The sequence below is a fragment of the Schistocerca gregaria genome, chromosome 1, assembly GCF_023897955.1.
Source record: "Schistocerca gregaria isolate iqSchGreg1 chromosome 1, iqSchGreg1.2, whole genome shotgun sequence".
Classification (NCBI taxonomy): Eukaryota; Metazoa; Arthropoda; class Insecta; order Orthoptera; family Acrididae; genus Schistocerca; species Schistocerca gregaria.
This window is the reverse complement of record NC_064920.1, coordinates 985,924,015-985,938,807: the sequence shown is the minus strand read 5'-3', so window position 1 is coordinate 985,938,807 and position 14,793 is coordinate 985,924,015.

Below are 14,793 nucleotides of genomic sequence, written 5' to 3'. Positions count from 1 at the left end.
TATAGTTAATTACCTCAATTTTTACCACAGTTTTTAATAGATTTTGAAAATTCTAGAGTTTCATACACCTTTAAGTATGGTTTGTAAGCTGTGCAAAATTCATCGAAGAATCACTTTTACTTATAAAGAAAAGTGTACCTACAGCAACAAATGCACCCACCAGTAAGTGGAAAAAAATGATGAAATTTCACATCTAAAAAAATTTATTTCGTTATGTTTTCGAACTTCCACTGCTATGAGTGTGAATTCTGAATCGTTCCTGGTCATGCTGACAAAGTTTTATGAAATTATTTGTAAACGTATAGACAGTGGAAACTGAAATGTCCTGTGGTGCCTCCCCTGCTCCAAGTCGGCTCGTGTGAGGTCCTACCTTCCTTAATAATAACGTAATTTTAAAATGATTCAGCGGGACAAGAAAATATTAGTTGTAACGGGTAAATTACTGAGTGGAAAACAGGTTTTAGTTTTATGAATTATTTTCATATAATATCCTTAGCCTTTGTAAATCAAAAGAAGTGGTCACGTTTATCTAGTCGCTGTTCTGTAGACAGTATGGAGGTAGCACATTATGAGAAATATAAAGTTGTAGTCTGTGGTAGTCAGCCACACTACTGTGATCGTGCCTTCGTTCATTTGCATCTGCGTCTCCATCCGACTGGACGTCAGACCAATGGACAGTCTGATAAACCTACAGCGATTTCTGTCCACACCAAGTTACAGCGAGGCTGACAGCAAGCGCCATCACAGCGCCTGTTTCATCACGAGCGCAACATGTTGTTCAGTACCTCGTGCTCGACCCTATTGTCTATGCACATCGCATCAACAAGAACTCTTCGAACGACAATACTTGGCCACTTGTATAGTTTTCTCGTTCAGTTTAATAATATTTACGAGGGCTATACTAACAATTTATCATCCTCAATTGTCTATTTAATTCAAACCAAAAATTTGTTCATTATGTAAAAAGCATTGAGTATAAACAAAGTTGTATGTCGGACGTATTTGAGAAATTTAGAACACTGCTGACTTTATTCCTAGGTGGAGTGGCTTGCATGACTCAATGGCATAGAAGGCAGTACGATAGGAACAATCACGACGGACGAGTATCTTTGGTTGCCGAAAAGCGGCAATAGTCTTTTCGGTATTTACAGGTACGACAATTTGGATGATCGATTGATCTGGATTTGTAACATCAGCCGATATGACACTGCGGTGCTGGTACTGTGAACGGTTGAAAGCAAATGGAAAATACAAGCGTTATTTTTTCCCGAAGGCATGCAGCTCTACTGTATGACTTAATAATTATGATATAGTCGTGGGTGAAATATTCCAGAGATAAAATAGCCTCCCATTCGGACGTCCTGGAAAACCCTACTCAGGAGGATGTCGTCATCAGGAAAAACGAAAATGGCTGTATACGGGTAGAGACGTGGCATGTTAGATCGCCTTAGGCCCGGTAATTTGAAAAGAGAAATGCAAAGATTGAAATTAGATATCGTGCGAATGCGTGATGCACGGTGGCAGAAAGAACAGGACTTCTTAAAATGTATTTTATTCCAGTCTTTGGTCACAATATCAGTTTTTTAGGCGATGGCCGGTTTCAGACCATAGGTTGGCCAGCAAGGCAGCCGGATCTCTTCCGAATGTAGAATGTTTGGAACATTGTGGGCAAGACCCATCAACCATCTCCAGACCTTGACGATCTAACGCTCCAGTTTGACAGAATTCGGCATGATATCCCTCAGGAAGACATCCAACAGCTATATCAATCAATACCAAACCGAGTAACTGCTTACATAGGGGCCAGAGGTGGGTTGACGTATTACTGATTTCCTCAATTTATGAAGCTCTTTCTGTTGAATAATTCACCGAATTTTTCTGAAATAGCAGTCACTCATTTGTCTGTACATGTGCATCACTCATACTATTTATCTCTCATTCATGTAACTCTTCGTTGTTTTGTCGTAAATTGTGACTGAGAACTACAAGATTTTTAAGTACTGTGGGTCCTACTGTGGTGCTGTTGTATACAATTGGAGTACCGTTTTTGACAGAAACAAATAGTACTGAATGCTGATATGAAGCGATAAGTCACTGGTAACTAAGAATGCTGAGTAGCAAACTTCTAGGACTAAACTCTATCCGAACAGGCCCTGTAGGGCACATTCTAACAGACCGACCGTCGTGTATTCCTCAGCCGATAAGCTCCACTGGGAGCAGCAACTTCTGCGTCGATGTAATGTGTCACTGCAGTCTTCCGTACTAAGGTGGGTGAGTCTATAGATTAACGGAGTCTGGGGAGAAGCACTGAGCGAGGGCTGCTTGAGAAGAAGCGTCGTCTAATCACGCATGCCGTGACGTCATGTAAATTCAGAGACCCTCTAGTCGCGTATATGCGTTGCGCCCCCCATCAGAGACAGCGTGCGGTGGAAGCGTGAGCTCGCTGACGGCGCGCTGGCGGAAAATTTAAAAGTGTAGTTGTCTCCCGCTCACCTGTATGCGGTACTGGGTGGGCGGGTGCAGACGTCCAAGTCACCGCCGACATGGCTAATGCAGCATATCTACGTCCTCACACGCACAAGTAAAATGTTAGGGTAGAAGTAATTTTCGTTCTCTGCTAAAAAACCAAATATTCTGCACTTCTTAGTAGATCATACAATGACTGGAAAAAATCTCGTCATCAAAAATTAATTAATATGGAACAAAGTAATTTCGGGAATACAGATTTCGAGGTAACATATTTAAGTGCTTAACACTGCAAGATCACAGGTTAAAGTAAGTGCCAGATAAGCTATTGCAAATGTTTTATGCTATTACATTAATAACAGATGTAACCGCCAGAATGTCGAATACTAGCATGCAAACGTGCAAGAGTTGTGTTGAATGTCAGTTTGTGGGATGGAGTTCCATGCCGTGACACTTGCCGACTAATACTGGGACAGTTAATGCTGGCTGTGGATGACGCTGGAGTTGTCGTCTGGTGTCCCATATGTGCTCGATTGGAGACGGATCTATATGAAAATGGTATCTGTTATGTCAGACATGTCCGAAAGAGGCACACGCATTGCCCGAACTCTTACGGGTCTGGGTAAGCTTGTCTGCCGCGAGTAATGAGTGTAATGGGCAGGGGCACTACATTAAGTTAAGAATGTGGGTCTCACGGGGAGCGTGCAAGGGATAAATCCCTGCAGTCGCACTATCCTCTATGCCCTCGGTGTCTGATGGATAGAGCGTCTGCCGTGTAAGCAGGAGATCCCGGGTTTGAGTTCCGGTCGGGCCACTCATTTTCAACTGGCCCCGTTGATGTGTGTCAACGCCTGTCGACAGCTCAGGGTCTTGATTTGATTACAACTCTTTGGGGACAGAAGTACCCGTGGTCTAGGGGTACCGTCTTTGAAGCGAAATCAAAGCGTGTCCGGTCCCGGGTTCGATCCCCGCCACTGCCTAAATTTTGATAAATAGTCAGCATTGGCGGCCGAAGACTTCCGGCATAAGAAGTCAGCTAACGGCCTTGTCAAACAGGGCGGAAGGGCGGATAGAGGTTCAGGGCACTCTCTTGTCCTAGGGGTGGGAAATTGCCCCTGAAGGCGGAAGAATCAGCAATGATCAACGACATGAGGATGCAGAAGGCAATGGAAACCGCTGCATTAAAGACACGTAACGTGTATCCACAGGACATGTGGCCTGTAGTTGAAGAAGTGTCATGATGATCTCTCCATTGGTAAAAGATTCCGGAATAGTCCCCCATTCGGATCTCCGGGAGGGGACTGCCAAGGGGGAGGTTACCATGAGAAAAAGATTGAATAATCAACGAAAGGATAATGCTCTACGAGTCGGGGCGTGGAATATCAGAAGCTTGAACGTGGTAGGAAAACTAGAAAATCTGAAAAGGGAAATGCAAAGGCTCAATCTGGATATAGTAGGGTCAGTGAAGTGAAGTGGAAGAAAGACAAGGATTTCTGGTCAGATGAGTATCGGGTAATATCAACAGCAGCAGAAAATGGTATAACAGGTGTAGGATTCGTTATGAATAGGAAGCTAGGGCAGAGGGTGTGTTACTGTGAACAGTTCAGTGACCGGGTTGTTCTAATCAGAATCGACAGCAGACCAACACCGACAACTATGGTTCAGGTATACATGCCGACGTCGCAAGCTGAAGATGAACAGATAGAGAAAGTGTATGAGGATATTGAAAGGGTAATGCAGTATGTAAAGGGGGACGAAAATCTAATAGTCATGGGCGACTGGAATGCAGTTGTACGGGAACGAGTAGGAGAAAAGGTTATAGGAGAATATGGGCTTGGGACAAGGAATGAAAGAGGAGAGAGACTAATTGAGTTCTGTAACAAGTTTCAGCTAGTAATAGCGAATACCCTGTGCAAGAATCACAAGAGGAGGAGGTATACTTGGAAAAGTCCGGGAGATACGGGAAGATTTCAATTAGATTACATCATGGTCAGACAGAGATTCCGAAATCAGATACTGAATCGTAAGTCGTACCGAGGAGCAGATATAGACTCAGATCACAATATAGTAGTGATGAAGAGTAGGCTGAAGTTCAAGACATTAGTCTGGAAGAATCAATACGCTAAGAAGTGGGATACGGAAGTTCTAAGGAAAGAGGAGATACTTTTGAAGTTCTCTAACGCTATACATACAGCAATAAGGAATAGCGCAGTAGGCAACACAGTTGAAGAGGAATGGACGTCTCTAAAAAGGGCCATCACAGAAGTTGGGAAGGAAAAAATAGGTACAAAGAAGGCAGCTGCGAAGAAACCATGGGTAACAGAAGAAATACTTCAGTTGATTGATGAAAGGAGGAAGTACAAACATGTTCCGGGAAAATCAGGAATACAGAAATACAAGTCGCTGAGGAATGAAATAAATAGGAAGTGCAGGGAAGCTAAGACGAAATGGCTGCAGGAAAAATGTAAAGACATCGAAAAAGATATGATTGTCGGAAGGACAGACTCAGCATACAGGAAAGTCAAAACAACCTTTGGTGACATTAAAAGCAACGGTGGTAACATTAAGAGTGCAACGGGAATTCCACTGTTAAATGCAGAGGAGAGAGCAGATAGGTGGAAAGAATACATTGAAAGCCTCTATGAGGGTGAAGATTTGTCTGATGTGATAGAAGAAGAAACAGGAGTCGTTTTAGAAGAGATAGGGGATCCAGTATTAGAATCGGAATTTAGAAGAGCTTTGGAGGACTTACGGTCAAATAAGTCAGAAGGGATAGATAACATTCCATCAGACTTTCTAAAATCATTAGGGGAAGTGGCAACAAAACGACTATTCACGTTGGTGTGTAGAATATGAGTCTGGCGACATACCATCTGACTTTCGGAAAAGCATCGTCCACACAATTCTGAAGACGGCAAGAGCTGACAAGTGCGAGAATTATCGCACAATCATCTTAACAGCTCATGCATCGAAGCTGCTTACAACAATAATATACAGAAGAATGGAAAAGAAAATTGAGAATGCGCTAGGTGACGATCAGTTTGGCTTTAGGAGAAGGCACGAGAGAGGCAATTCTGACGTTACGGCTAACAATGGAAGCAAGGCTAAAGAAAAATCAAGACACTTTCATAGGATTTGTCGACCTGGAAAAAGCGTTCGACAATATAAAATGGTGCAAGCTGTTCAAGATTCTGAAAAAAGTAGGGGTAAGCTACAGGGAGAGATGGGTCATATACAATATGTACAACAACAAAGAGGGAATAATAAGAATGGACGTTCAAGAACGAAGTGCTCGTATTAAGAAGGGAGTAAGACAAGGCTGTAGCATTTCGCCCCTACTCTTCAGTCTGTACATCGAGGAAGCAATGATGGAAATAAAAGGAAGGTTCAGGAGTGGAATTAAAATAGGTGAAAGGATATCAATGATACGATTCGCTGATGACATTGCTATCCTGAGTGAAAGTGAAGAAGAATTAAATGATCTGCTGAACGGAATGAACAGTCTAATGAGTACACAGTATGGTTTGAGAGTAAATTGGAGAAAGACGAAGGTAATGAGAAGTAGTAGAAATGAGAACAGCGAGAAACTTAACATCAAGATTGATGGTCACGAAGCCAGTGAAGTTAAGGAATTCTGCTACCTAGGCAGTAAAATAACCAATGACGGACGGAGCAAGGAGGACATCAAAAGGAGACTCGCTATGGCAAAATAGGCATTTCTGGCCAAGAGAAGTCTACTAATATCAAATACCGGCCTTAATTTGAGGAAGAAATTTCTGAGGATGTACGTCTGGAGTACAGCATTGTATGGTAGTGAAACATGAACTGTGGGAAAACCGGAACAGAAGAGAATCGAAGCGTCTGAGATGTGATGCTATAGACGAATGTTGAAAATTAGGTGGACTGATAAGGTAGGGAATGAGGAGGTTCTACGCAGAATCGGAGAGGAAACGAGTATGTGGAAAACACTGATAAGGAGATGCGACAGGATAATAGGACATCTGCTAAGACATGAGGGAATGACTTCCATGGTACTAGAGGGAGCTGTAAGGGCAAAAACTGTAGAGGAAGACAGAGATTGGAATACGTAAAGCAAACAATTGAGGACGTAGGTTGCGAGTGCAACTCTGAGATGAAGAGGTTAGCACAGGAAAGGAATTCGTGGCGGGCCGCATCAAACCAGTCAGTAGACTGATGAAGAAAAAAAAAAGGGGGGGGGGGACAGATCTGGCGATCGAACAGGCCAAGGCAAGATGTCGACACTCTGTAAAGCATGTTGGGTTACAACAGCGGTGTGTGTGTAAGCGATTTCTGTTGTAAAACTTCGCCTGGAGTGCTGCTCATGGATGTCTGCACAACAGGTTGAATCAGCAGACTGACGTACAAATTTTCAGTCAGGGTGCATGGGATAACCACGAGAGTGCTCCTGCTGTCGTACGAAATTTCACCACAGACCGTAAATCCACATGTAGGTTCAGTGTGTCTAGGAAGCAGACAGGCTGGCTCTCGTTTGGCGTCCTAACCAATACACGGCCATCACTCCCACTGAGACAGAACCAGTTTTCACGAGAAAGTACAACAGACTTCGGCCGGCCGCTGTGGCCGAGCCGTTCTAGGCGCTTCAGTCCGGAACCGCGGTGCCGCTACGGTCTCAAGTTCTAATCCTGCCTCGGGTGTGGATGTGTGTGAGCTTAGTCAGGTTTAAGCAGTTCTACGTCTAGGGGACTGATGACATCAGATGTTAATTCCCATAGTGACTAGAGCCATTTGAACCATTTGAACAACATACTTCTACCCTGCACTCCAATGACCTCTTGCTTGACGCCACTGAAATGGCAAATGGCGGTAGTTTGAGGTCAGTGGCTGACACGCCACAGGGCGTCTGAGTCGGACCTGTCCATGAAGTAACCAATTTGTATCAGTTCGTAGTGTCTGAAATATTGCAGAAGGAACATCCAGCTTATCTTAGTACTGTTACTCGTCCTCATCCCAAGTTAGTAAGGTGTTGATAATGGCTTCACTATCGCCTTAAAAACGTTCTTAATTAACATAAACTCACCATGTCGAATCTCAAAGTAACTAACGGTCGCGACCAGCACAGCGTGTATTCAAAACAAACCTGATTTGTATCCACATGGAGGCGCTACAGAGATCATTCTTACGCGACTGACGCGAAATCTGAATTGACATCATTTTTCAGTTGCAGAATCATACCATCTAACTTTAGTTTATGTAGCACAGCACCTTCTTTGTGTTGCAATTTTTTTCTGTTAGTATATTCTGTCTGATATTGAATCTGTGAGGCAATATCCTAATGCATACTAGGGATAGCCATTAAGTTCTAATTATCACATCACAAAAAAAAATCAAACTGTGAGGATAACTTGATGTTAGTGATTCTCTGGATGTCCTCCTCTGAACGCAGTACATCTGTAAGTAATAAGTCTGATTTTTTATCTATCAAAGTTTTTATTTTTTCAAACAGTAGTATTGTCCGCCTCAAAGTAGTTCCCTTCGGCAGCTATACGCCGGTGGAGTCGTTCTTCCCAGTTTTGGTAGCATTGCTGAGAGGTTTCAGCTGGTAGGGCCTTTAACATGTCGATCACGTTGATTTGGATGGTCTCCACAGTCCAAAAATGACGTCCTTTTAAGATATTTTGCAATTTCGGAAAAAGAAAAAATCGCAAGGACTCAAAGTGAATAAGGGGGCTGCGTAAGAACAGGAACGCCTTTTTAAGTCAGAGGTTCCTTACTACGAGTGGTCACGTCACAAGGGGCGTTGTCACTTGTCTGCAGTGTCTGGTCTTACACGATCCACTGAGTTTCTGAGCCTTTCAATGACGTCTTCGTAAAATACTTGGTTGACAGTTTGTCCTGGAGGAACAATCTCAGAAGGGCACGCACACTTTCGACGTTGTCGTCGGTTTTTCAAGTTGACGGTCTCTCTGAGCGAGGTTCATCTCCTCGACCTTCCAAAACTGATTTGTGCCAATGGGAAACGTATGAGCTTGATAACATATGTTCCCCATAGGCCTGTTTCACCTTTTCAAAGGTCGTACTCGCAGATTCCGCAAGTTCAACACAAAACGTGATCGCCTCACGTTTGTCTAAATTCCGCTATCCCATTTTGCTAACAAACAACAACTGGCGCTCTTAAAAATCTCGTGCTGGCTGTATGAAGCTGAAACATGGACTGAGCGTCTGGATGGGACGAACAGAGTGGTCTACACAAGTAGAACAACACAGCGTTGCAAGATCGTTCGCTGTACTGTCAGTGTCATCATTTTTGTCATCCGCCTCGTATGTGGTAGCCACACACTCACTAATATTGTTTCATACTATAAGCAGTTAGCATTTATTTTCATTGAACACAAAAATACAAAAACGTAACCAGACTTGTTCAGCACTAGACTTAACGTGCCCAATTAGACTGAACTACAAATATAGGGTTCGTAAAAGCTAAAGCTTATTTGGTCTCCGTTCATGAAAGCACTTGAAAGTGTTACGACTTGACGCAGTTAAATTCGTCCGGTTATAACTGTTGGTTTTTTGATAGCTCTTTTATGTGGCTGCCCGGGACTACACCATATGAAGCATTTTTATAATTTTTCTTCGTTTTGAATCATCAGTATTGCGATTGGTTTGATGCGGCCCCCCACGAATTCCTCTTCTGTCTCAACCTCTTCTACTCGTAGAAACAACTGTAGCCTACATTATTTGTTGGATGCATTCCAGTTTACATCTACATCTATACTCCGCAGGCCACACAACACTGTGTCGTGGATGACAACTTACGTGCCACTGTCATTACCTCCCTTTCCTGTTCCAGTCGCGTATGGTTCGCGGGAAGAACGACTGCCGGAAAGCCTCCGTGTGCGCTCGAATCTCTCTACTATTACATTCGTGATCTCCTCGGGAGGTATAAGTAGGGGGAAACAATATATTCCATACCTCATCCAGAAACACACCCTCTCGAAACCTGGACAGCATGCTACACCGCGACAAAGAGCGCCTCTCTTGCAGAGTCTGCCACTTGAGTTTGCTAAACATCTCCGTAACGCTATCACGCTTATCAAAAAACCCTGTGACGAAATGCGCCGCTCTTCTTTGGATCTTCTCTATCTCCTCTGTCAACCCGACCTGGTACGTATCCCACACTGATGAGCAATACTCAAGTATAGGTCGAATGAGTGTTTTGTAAGCCACCTCCTTTGTTGATGGACTACATTTTCTAAGGACTCTCCCAAGGAATCTCAACCTGGCACCCGGCTTACCAACAATTAATTTTATATGGTCATTCCACTTCAAATCGTTCCGTACGCGTACTCCCAGCTATTTTACAGAAGTAACTGCTACCAGTGTTTGTTCCGCTATCATATAATCATACAATAAAGGATCCTTCTTGCTATGTATTCGCAATACATTACATTTGTCTATGTTAAGAGTCAGTTGTCACTCCCTGCATCAAGTGCCTATCCGCTACAGATCTTCCTGCATTTCGCTGCAACTTTCTAATGCTGCAACTTCTCTGTATACTATAGCATCACCCACGAAAAGCCGCATGGCACTTCCGACACTATCTACTAGGTCATTTATATATGTAGTGAAAAGCAATGGTCCCATAACACTCCCCTGTGGCACGCCAGAGGTTACTTTAACGTCTGTAGATGTCTCTCCATTGACAACAACATGCTGTGTTCTGTTTGCTAAAAACTCTTCAATCCAGCCACACAGCTTGTCTGATATTCCGTAGGCTCTTACTTTGTTTATCAGGCGACAGTGCGGAACTGTATCGAACGCCTTCCGGAAGTCAAGGAAAATAGCATCTACCTGGGAGCCTGTATCTAATATTTTCTAGGTCTCATGAAAAAATAAAGCGAGTTGGATCTCACACGATCGCTGTTTACGGAATCCATGTTGATTCTTACAGAGTAGATTCTGGGTTTCCAGAAATGACATAATAGGCGAGCAAAAAACATGTTCTAAAATTCTACAACAGATCGATGTCAGAGATATAGCTCTACACTTTTGCGCATCTGCTCGACGACCCTTCTTGAAAACTGGAACTACCTGTGCTCTTTTCCAATCATTTGGAACCTTACGTTCCCCTAGTGACTCGCGGTACACGGATGTTAGAAGGGGGACAAGTTCTTTCGCGTACTCTGGTGTAGAATCGAATTGGTATCCCATCAGATCCAGTGGACTTTTACCCTCTACAGCTCCCTCAAGGATAATGGTAATTATTTCCTGATGTCCCTTCTTCTTGTCAGTATTTTCCATATATTATTTTTCTCAGCGATTGTGCAGAGGACGTCCTCATCCCTTACTTTATCAGTCCACCTAATTTTCAACATTATTCTGTAGCACCATATCTCCAATGCTTCGACCCTTTTCTGTATCGGTTTTCTCACAGCCCATGTTTCACTACCACACAATGCTGTGATCCAAACGTACATTTTCAGAAGTTTCTTAGATTAAGTCCTATGCTTGATATAAGTAGAGTTTTTTCGGCTATGAATGCCCTTTTTGCCACTGCTAGACTGTTTTCTTAGTCCTCCTTGCTCAGTTCATCATTGATTATTTTGCTGCCTCGGTAGCGGAATCCCTTAAATTCATCTACTTTGTGATCATTAAACCTGATGATCCGTTTCTCGATGTTCTCATTTCTGCTACTTCTCATTACTTCGTCTTTATTTCTCTCAATCCATATATTGTGTTCGTTAGACCATTCATTCCATTTAGCAGATCCTGTAAGCTTGCTTCACTTTCACTCAGAACAGCACTGTCATCAGCGACTCTTGTCATTTACACACTTTCACCTTGAATTTCTATGAGAGGTTTGATCCTTTCTTTTATTTTCACCATTGCTTCTTCGATGTGTAGATTGAACAGTAGGGACGAAAGAATATATCCCTGTTTTACATCTCTTTTAATCCGAGCACTTCGTACTTGGTCTTCCACTCTTATTGTTCCCTCCTTGTCCTTGCACATGTGGTACATTAACCGTCTCTCCCTATAGCTTACCACTGTTTTTCTCAGAATTTCGAACATCTTGCACATTTATTACTTTTCGAGCGCTTTGTCCAGGGCGACAAACGCTACGAACGTGCCTTGACTTTTTTATTTTTCCTTCCATCATCAACCACAATGTCAGAATTGCCTCCCTGATGCATTTGTTTTTCCTAAGCAAAACTGTTAGACATCTATCACATCCTCAATTTTCTTCTCCGTTCTTGTGTATATTATTCATGTCAGTAACTTGGATGCATGAGCTGTCAAATTGATTGTGCGATAGTTCTCGCACATGTCAGCTCCTGCAATCTTCGGAATTGTGTTGATGATATTTTTCTAAAAGTCAAATGGTATATTGCCAGTCTCATACATCCTGAACACGAATGTGAATAGTCGTTTTGTTGCCGCTTTCTTAATGGTTTTAGAATTACTGATGGAATTTTATCTATCCCTTATGCGTGATTTGATTTTAAGTTTTTCAGAGCTCTTTTATATTCTGATTCTCACACTCGACCCCTTTTCTCTTCTGTATCAATCCTCTTCAGACAAGTCTTCCCCGTCACAGAGGACTTCACTGCGCTTTTTTCGCCTATCCGCTCTCCCCATTGCATTTAACAGTGGAATTACCACTCCAGTCTCCACATTACCACTTTTGCTTTTAGTTTCAGCGAAGGCTGTTTTCACTTTCTTATATGCTGAGTCAGTTCTTTTCAGAATCATTTCTTTTTTGATGTCATCAGATTTTTCATGTAGCCATTTCGCCTTAGCTTCTCTGCACTTCCTACTTATTTCATTCCTAAGTGACTTCTATTTCTGCATTCCTGAATTCCTAGAACATTCATGTTTTTCATTCTTTCATCTATCGACTGAAGTATTTCTTCTATTACCCATGGTTTCTTTACAGTTACCTCCTTTGTACTAGCGGTTTTCTTTTCAACTTCTGTAACTGCCCTTTTTAGAGACGCCCATTCCTCTTCAAGTGATGTGCCTACTGAGTTATTCCTTATCTTAATATCTACAGCCTCAGTGAACTTAAAGTGCACATCGCCATTCCTTAGTACTTCCGTGTTCAACTTCTTTGTGCCTCGATTCTTCTCGACACGTCTCTTAAACTTCAGCCTTCTCTTTTACTAAATTTTGACCTGAGTCTATAACTGCTCCTGGGTACGCTTTACAATCCAGAATGTGATTTGGCAATCTTTGCCTCGGCATGGTGTAGTCTAACTGAAATCTACTTGTATATCTCTGCCTTTTCCAGGTGTACCTCCTTCTCTCGTAATTTTTGAACAGAGTGTGTTATTATCTGAAATTTATTGCACAACTCGATTAATCTTCCTCCTCTCCCCCACGCATATCTGAACTATCGTTGTTGTTGCTTTGGTGTCGATCCTGATGAGAATCATCCTGTCACCGCATTGAACACAGCAACTCACTATCAGCCGTACCTTCCTATTTTTAACGAATCCTACCCCAATTCCACCATTTTCTGCCTTTTCTGATATTACCCTGTTCTCACCTTACTAGAAATTCTTGTATTCTTTCCATCTCATTTCACTGACCCTCATTCTACCTAGACTGAGCATTAGCATTTCTATTTTCAGATTTTCTAGCTTCCCTAGCAAGTTAAAACTTCTAACATTCCTCACCCTAAGTCGTAGAACGTTATCCTTTTGTTGGTTATTCAATCTTTTTCTCAAGGTGTCCTCCCAATTGGCAGTCCCCTCCCGCAAATCCAAATGGGGAGCTAGGCCCGAATATTCTTTAATGGAGAGATCATCATGATACATTTCAGTTACAGGGCACATGTCCTGTGCATACACGTTATGTGTATTTAGTGCAGTGGTTTCCACTGCCTTCTGCATCCTCATACCGTTGATCACTGCTGATTCTTCCGCCTTTAGGAGCAGTTTACCATCCCAAGGGCAAGAGAGTGAGCTGAACCCCTGTCTGTTCGTTTGCTCTCTTTGGCGAGACCGTTGGCTGAATGAGGGATGACTTGTTATGACGGATATCTTTGGCCACCACTTTGTTCACTATATTATAAGACTAATAAAACGATTTACTTAACTTTATACTATTCCTTGCCACAGGAATGAGCCGAATGTTCACTACTATCTTTGAATAGTAACGCATCACTTGATGCACACAATTACAAACTCTTCTCCTGAAGTTCAACATTTACAAAAGTACAGTCCCACTGAGATTTGAATAGCACAGGTGTACTACCTAGATAATGCTGACTGCTTCATTGGAGACGCCAAACGGGGACGGAGCGCGTCCATTCTCAGCTCTATATCAACCTCTGTGTGATGGCAGTGTGGCCCTGAGAGAGAGGGTGCTTCGATATGAGTCCTCCCATTCGCTGTTGCGTATTGGAGCAAGTTATCGGTAATGTCTGTGATATCGAACCGCATTGCCGACTTTGGTGTGGCGTCACGATCTTTGGACTATACCACAGAAGTATTATAATTTCCATGGAAGGTATCCAGATGATGGAAGTCACTGAAGTCCTTCACTTAGAACTGGCCGCTCTCTCAGGAAGTGCAGCAAACTCAATGTCTGATTGGTAGTATATTCATGGCAACTGCTGAGCACAGTTATCAGTCTAAGTTCTACACAAAGATATCAGTCTGGGAGCACCAGACCCACAAGAGGCCAAACTAGGGGACATAAAATTCCCTGATCGGCACTGGTTGCTGGTACTGTCTGAGGTGCGTTATCCTCCAGATCGGGTTGCTGCTGGAAACGCACAAGAAGACAGAAAAGAAAATTTCTGTTTCACAACTATCCAGAAGAAGGCTATTTTGCGGATAATAACAGAGCAGGCTTGAAATTTTATAGCTCCTGCCATTACAAATATGAACGTCTTATATTTATGTGCAAGACTAAAATAACTCCCAAGAAGAATATTTTCATCATTTGAAAACTAACTAGCCCATTGTGAACTAGTGCATTGGCATGAGAAATATTAAAAATTCTAAAAGCCTATTTCATAAGATCCGTGTTACAAGCGATTAATTTATGCTTGAAGTACCTTTTGAACTTAAACCTATTGGATTCTGTGCAAAAATAGTTTTGGTGGATCCTATACTTCATTCTTACAACCTGTTAACTGTAAAACCAAAAAAAAAAAAAAACCCTCGGTCACTGTGGCCGACAACTGTATTTACATTATGCGCATATTTGAGTGTTCACATATAAAGAAAATTTTCATGTGAAGTAAACTTAAGGTGCAGTTTGCACATTTAAGTATTGGAAACAGTACAAAAATATTTCCTTCGTTAATCTAGTACCTATTTCTTTAAAGAAAAAGAA